We start from the raw sequence: 7,218 nt of genomic DNA on the forward strand, positions 1-7,218 counted from the left end.
TTGAAACTTACATGTAATTTTTTGGTCTTGCTTCTAATTATTTAATTATTATTTTGAAACTCATCTATGTTGTAGTTCAACAGTTCATTCATTCTTTTTTTTTTCTTTGAGCTTTTATATTTGAGTTTATTCTTCATTTAACTTTTAAAACACTACTATAGTTGAATATCAAAACAAAAACAATAGCAAGTAGTGAGCTATGATTATAGTCCTTCACTCATTCGCTACTGCACATAAAATGCCAGCAGTGTTATTCACTGGCCCCATTAAGAGGTCTGACACTGAACACCACCCCTGGGATGATGTTCATCATCCTCATATGCTTCCCCATTGTAATGGCGCCATCTTTCCTGATTTGGATCAAAGTCCACCAGTTCTACCTGGTCCATTTCATCAGTCTCTTCTACTTCCTTTCTCTCAGGTAGGAGTTTTTCCAGCAAAGAGAGTTTATCAGGAGACAGAAAGCCATTCTCAGGAAAATTTACCTTAAATTCGATGATGAGGTGACCCTTCTCATATGGCCTATGATAAATTGGCATGCCTTCATTTAGCACACACTTGATATCTCCATGCTTGACAATTTGACCTGGATGAGAAGTGATGACAATGGTTCGGTTGTCAAGAGTAGATATTGGCTTTTGAAAACCGCACAGTGCTTCATGTCCATACACATGAAAAGGTCTTCTTGCCGAGTAAAAACAGCATGGTCCTTCTGATCTAAAACAATGATAATATCTCCTGGTTCCAGTCCTGGTTCTTGGTCTCCCTCACCATGGAATGTTATCTTCTGGCCATCTTTCATGCCTTTGTCAATATGAACTTCTAGAATCTTCTTCTCTCAAACTATCTTCCTTCCATTGCAGCTTTTACATCTATCTTTAGGACTGATCTGTACCCCATGGCCCTGGCACTCCATGCACACAGACTGAATTTGCTGAACCATTCCAGGTCCTATCTGATGAATTCTTATTTGCATTCCAGTACCTCGGCAATTGGGACAACACTCAACTGCTCCTTTCTTACCACCTCGGCCTTCACATTTATCGCAAATCACATTCTTTTGCAGAGCTAGTTTTCTTGTTGCACCATTATATAAATCTTCTAAGGTTACTGAGAGCTGATGCACAACATTTTTACCTCTTCTTTCTCTCTGCATTCTTCCTCCTCCTCCAAAAAATATATCAAAGATGTCCATGGGGGAGCCAAAACCACCACCAGCTCCACCTTCTTTAATTGCCTGTTCACCTCCTTTGTCATATAATTCCCTTTTCTTTGCATCAGAGAGTACTTCATAAGCTTGAGAAATCTGTTTAAACTTCTCTCCTTCATTTGGATTCTTATCAGGGTGGTACTTCAAAGCCAGTTTCCTGTAGGCCTTTTTCAGTTCTTCTTGGGTGGCATTGGGTTTGACCCCAAAAACATCATAATAAGTGGTTTCTTTCACCATTTTCTACAGCCGGTGAGAGGGCCGAGGCCGATGTGGAGGAGCGGGAAGGAGCGCGTTGCTGGGTGCAGCTCGGGTAGCCGCCGCTCCTCCGTGTCTCACCAAGCGTTCTGGAAAGTTCCCAGTTCATTCTTTCTTATTGATGATTTGTGTTCCACTGAATGGATATACCAGTTTATTTTTCCATTCAACTATTAATAGACAATTGTGTTTATATTGGTTTTCCATTGCTGTGTAACAAACAGCCCCCAAACTTAGAAACTTAAGAGAGTAAAACATTTATCATCTCAGTTCTTGTGGGTCAGGAATATGAGTATGGCTTGGGGAGGAGTCAAGATGGCGGAGAAGTAGCAGGCTGAGACTACTTCAGGTAGCAGAGATCAGCTAGATAGCTTATCTAAAGATTGCAAACACCTACAAATCCAATGGGAGATAGAAGAAAAGAAGAACAGCAATTCTAGAAACAAAAAATCAACCACTCTCTGAAAGGTAGGACTGGCAGAGAAGTGAATCCAAAGCAACAGGAAGATAGACCGCAGGGGGAGGGGCTGGCATGGCACCCTGCAAGTGCTGGCGGAGCAAGGGAGCACAAAATCAGGATTTTTAAAAGTCTGTTCCACTGAGGGACATCGCTCCAGAGGCTAAATCGGAGTGAAGCCCACACGGGGTTAGCATGGCCTCAGGTCCCACAGGGTCACAGAAGGATCGGGGGTGTCTGAGTGTCGCAGAGCTTACAGGTATTAGAACGGGGAAGCCAGCTACAGAGACAGAGCCAAGGAGTGAGCTCTCAGCTCGGGGTTACCTTGAACCGGTCTCAGGCTCGGTGAGCTCAGAGCAAGGCCGGAGGCCAGGGAGATGGGAGTAATTGGGCACTGTTCTCTGAGGGCACACTTAGGAGTGGGGCTCCGAGTTCTCGGCTCCTCTGGGCCCGAGACTGGGAGGCCAACACTTTCATTCCCGTCCTATGGAACCCTACGGAGAGCGGAGAGCATTCAGGGAGCAAAAGCTCCCAAAAGCGAACCAGAGCGGATTACTCAGCCCGGCCACTGGTAAGGGCGGTGCAATTCTGCCTGGGGCAAAGACACTCGCAAATGACTACAACGGGCCCCTCCCCCAGAAGATCAACAAGAAATCCAGCCAGGACCAAGTTCACCTACCAATGAGTGCAATTTCAATACCAAGGAGAGCGGCAGATTCCAGGGGAGGAGAAAGCAAAGCACGGAACTCATGGCTTTGGCTTTCTCCCCATGATTCTTTAGTCTTGCAGTTAATTTAATTTTTCTTCTTTTTCAATTTTTTTTCTCTTCTACTAATTTTTTTTTAACTTTTACCATTTTCTTTTTTAACGGCTTTTTAAACTAGTTTATCTAATATATATATATATATATATATATATATATATATATATATATTTTCTTTTTTATATTTTTTCTTTATTTGTTTTCTTTTTTTAATTGTTTCTTTTCTTTTCTTTTCTTTTCTTTAAATTTCTGAACCTCTTTTTACCACCTTTCTCCCCCCTCACGATTTGGGATCTCTTCTTATTTGGATAAAGTATATTTTCCTGGGGTTGTTGCCACCCTTTTAGTATTTTACTTGCTCCTTTATATACTCTTATCTGGACAAAATGACAAGGCTGAAAAATTCACCACAAAAAAAAAAAAAAAAAAGAACAAGAGGCAGTACAGAAGGCTAGGGACCTAATCAATACCGACATTGGTAATATGTCAGATCTAGAGTTCAGAATGACAATTCTCAAGGTTCTAGCCAGGCTCGAAAAAGGCATGGAATATATTAGGGAAACCCTCTTGGGAGATATAAAAGCCCTTTCTGGAGAAATAAAAGAACTAAAATCTAACTCAGTTGAAATAAAAAAAAGCTATTAATGAGGTGCAATAATAAATGAAGGCTCTCATTGCTAGGATAAATGAGGCAGAAGAAAGAAATAGTAATATAGAAGACCAAATGACAGAGAATAAAGAAGCTTAGCAAAATAGGGACAAACAGCTACTGGGCCATGAGGGGAGAATTTGAGAGATAAGTGACACCATAAGACGAAACAACCTTAGAATAATTGGGATTCCAGAAGAAGAAGAAAGAGAGAGGGGAGCAGAAGGTATATTGGAAAGAATTATTGGAGAGCATTTCCCCAATATGGCAAAGGGAACAAACATCAAAATCCAGGAGGTGCAGAAAACCACCTTCAAAATCAATAAGAATAGGCCCACACCCCATCACCTAATAGTAAAACTTACAAGTCTTAGTGACAAAGAGAAAATCCCGAAAGCAGCCCGAGAAAAGAATTCTGTAACATACAATGGTAAAAATATTAGATTGGCAGCAGACTTATCCACAGAGACCTGGCAGGCCAGAAAGAGCTGGCATGATATATTCAGAGCACTAAATGAGAGAAACATGCAGCCAAGAATACTATATCCAGCTAGGCTATCATTGAAAATAGAAGGAGAGATTAAAAGCTTCCAGGACAAACAAAAACTGAAAGAATTTGCAAACACCAAACCAGCTCTACAGGAAATATTGAAAGGGGTCCTCTAAGCAAAGAGAGAGCCTACAAGTGGTAGATCGGAAAGGAACAGAGACAATATACAGTAACAGTCACCTTACAGGCAATACAATGGCACTAAATTCATATCTCTCAATAGTTACCCTGAATATTAATGGGCTAAATGCCCCAATCAAAAGACACAGGGTATCAGAATGGATAAAAAAACAAAACCCATCTATATGTTACCTACAAGAAACACATTTTAAGCCTGAAGACACCTCCAGATTTAAAGTGAGGGGTTGGAAAAGAATTTACCATGCTAATGGACATCAGAAGAAAGCAGGAGTGGCAATCCTTATATCAGATCAATTAGATTTTAAGCCAAAGACTATAATGAGAGATGAGGAAGGACACTATATCCTACTCAAAGGATCTTTCCACAAGAAGATCTAACAATTTTAAATATCTATGCCCCAAACGTGGGAAGAGCCAACTATATAAACCAATTAATAACAAAATCAAACACATCAACAATAATACAATAATACAAGGGGACTTTAACATTCCTCTCATGAAATGGACAGATCATCCAAGCAAAAGATCAAAAAGGAAATAAAGGCCTTAAATGACACACTGGACCAGATGGACATCACAGATATATTCAGAACATTACATCCCAAAGCAACAGAATACACATTCTTCTCTAGTGAACATGGAACATTATCCAGAATAGATCACATCCTAGGTCCTTAATCAGGCCTCAACCGGTATCAAAGGATTGGGATCATTCTCTGCATATTTTCAGACCACAATGCTCTGAAGCTAGAAATCAATCACAAGAGGAAATTTGGAAAGAACTCAAATACATGGAGACTAAACCACATCCTTCTAAAGAATGAATGGGTCGACCAGGAAATTAAAGAAGAATAGAAAAAATTCATGGAAACAAATGATAATGAAAATACAATGGTTCAAAATCTGCGGGACACAATGAAGGCAGTCCTGAGAGGAAAATATAGAGCAGTTCAAGCTTTTCTCAAGAAACAAGAAAGGTCTCAGGTACACAACCTAACCCTACACCTAAAGGGGCTGGAGAAAGAACAAGAAAGAATTCCTAAACCCAGTAGGAGAAGAGAAAGCATAAAGATCAGAGCAGAAATCAATGAAATAGAAAAAAAAGACAATAGAACAAATCAACGAAACTAGGAGCTGGTTCTTTGAAATAATTAATAAGATTGATAAACTCCTCATCAGACTTATCAAAAAGAAAAGAGAAAGGACCCAAATAAATAAAATCATGAATGAAAGAGGAGAGATCACAACTAACACCAAAGAAATACAGACAATTATAAGAACATACTATGAACACCTCTACGCCAACAAATTTGACAATCTGAAAGAAATGGATGCATTCCTAGAGACATATAAACTACCAAAATGAACCAGGAAGAAATAGAAAGCCTGAACAGACCCATAACCACTAAGGAGATTGAAATAGTTATTAAAAATCTACAAACAAACAAAAGCCCAGGGCCAGACGGCTTCCCGGGGGAATTCTACCAAACATTTAAAGAAGAACTAATTCCTATTCTCCTGAAACTGTTCCAAAAAATAGAAATGGAAGGACAACTTCCAAACTCATTTTATGAGGCCAGCATCACCTTGATCCCAAAACCAGACAAGGATCCCATCATAAAAGAGAGCTATAGACCAATATCCTTGATGAACACAGGTGCAAAAATTCTCACCAAAATACTAGCCAATAGGATTCAACAGTACATTAAAAGGACTATTCACCACGACCAAGTGGAATTTATTCCAGGGCTGCAAGGTTGGTTCAACATCCACAAATCAATTAATGTGATATAACACATCAATAAAAGAAAGAACAAGAACCATATGATACTCTCAATAGATGCTGAAAAAGCATTTGACAAAGTACAGCATCCCTTCCTGATCAAAACTCTTCAAAGTGCAGGGATAGAGGGCCCATACCTCAATATCATCAAAGCCATCTATGAAAAACCCACCGCAAATATCATTCTCAATGGAGAAAAACTGAAAGCTTTTCTGCTACGGTCAGGAACAAGGCAGGGATGTCCATTATCACCACTGCTATTCAACATAGTACTAGAAGTCCTAGCCTCAGCAATCAGACAACAAAAGGAAATTAAGGGCATCCAAATCAGCAAAGAAGAAGTCAAACTATCACTCTTCGCAGATGATATGATACTATATGTGGAAAACCCAAAAGACTCCACTCCAAAACTGCTATAACTTATACAGGAATTCAGTAAAGTGTCAGGATATAAAATCAATGCACAGAAATCAGTCGCATTTCTCTACACCAACAACAAGACAAAAGAAAGAGAAATTAAAGAGTCAATCCCATTTACAATTGCACCCCAAACTATAAGATACCTGGGAATAAGGAATAAACTTAAGCAAAGAAGCTAAGAATCTATACTCAGAAAACTATAAAGTACTCGTGAGAGAAATTGAGGAAGACACAAAGAAATGGAAAAATGTTCCATGCTCCTGGATTGGAAGAATAAATATTGTGACAATGTCTATGCTACTTAAAGCAATCTACACATTTAATGGAATTCCTATCAAAGTACCATCCATTTTCTTCAAAGAAATGGAACAAATAATCCTAAAATTTATATAGAACCAGAAAAGACCTCGAATAGCCAAAGGAATATTGAAAAAGAAAGCCAAAGTTGGTGGCATCACAATTCCGGACTTCAAGCTCTATTACAAAGCTGTCATCAAGACAGCATGGTACTGGCACAAAAACAGACATGTAGATCAATGGAACAGAATAGAGAGCACAGAAATAGACCCTCAACTCTATGGTCAACTAATCTTTGACAAAGCAGGAAAGAATGTCCAATGGAAAAAGGACAGCCTCTTCAATAAATGGTGTTGGGAAATTTGGACAGCCACATGCAGAAAAATGAAATTGGGCCATTTCCTTACACCACACACAAAAATAGACTCAAAATGGATGAGGGACCTCAATGTGAGAAAGGAATCCATCAAAACCCTTGCGGAGAACACAGGCAGCAACCTCTTCGACCTCAGCTGCAGCAACATCATCCTAGGAACATCGCCAAAAGCAAGGGAAGCAAGGGCAAAAATGAACTATTGGGATTTCATCAAGATCAAAAGCTCTTGCACAGCAAAGGAAACAGAAAAGACAACTGACAGAATGGGAGAAGATATTTGCAAATGACATATCAGATAAAGGGCTAGTGTCCAATAT

At 39.4% G+C, this 7,218-nt stretch overlaps 1 pseudogene; it reads right to left on the reverse strand.

Annotated features, from left to right (window-relative positions):
• Positions 1-244: 244 nt before the first annotated feature.
• LOC131812442 (dnaJ homolog subfamily A member 1-like) lies at positions 245-1,486 on the reverse strand (annotated as a pseudogene).
• Positions 1,487-7,218: the final 5,732 nt, after the last annotated feature.

The sequence above is a fragment of the Mustela lutreola genome, chromosome 12 (genome assembly GCF_030435805.1).
Source record: "Mustela lutreola isolate mMusLut2 chromosome 12, mMusLut2.pri, whole genome shotgun sequence".
Classification (NCBI taxonomy): Eukaryota; Metazoa; Chordata; class Mammalia; order Carnivora; family Mustelidae; genus Mustela; species Mustela lutreola.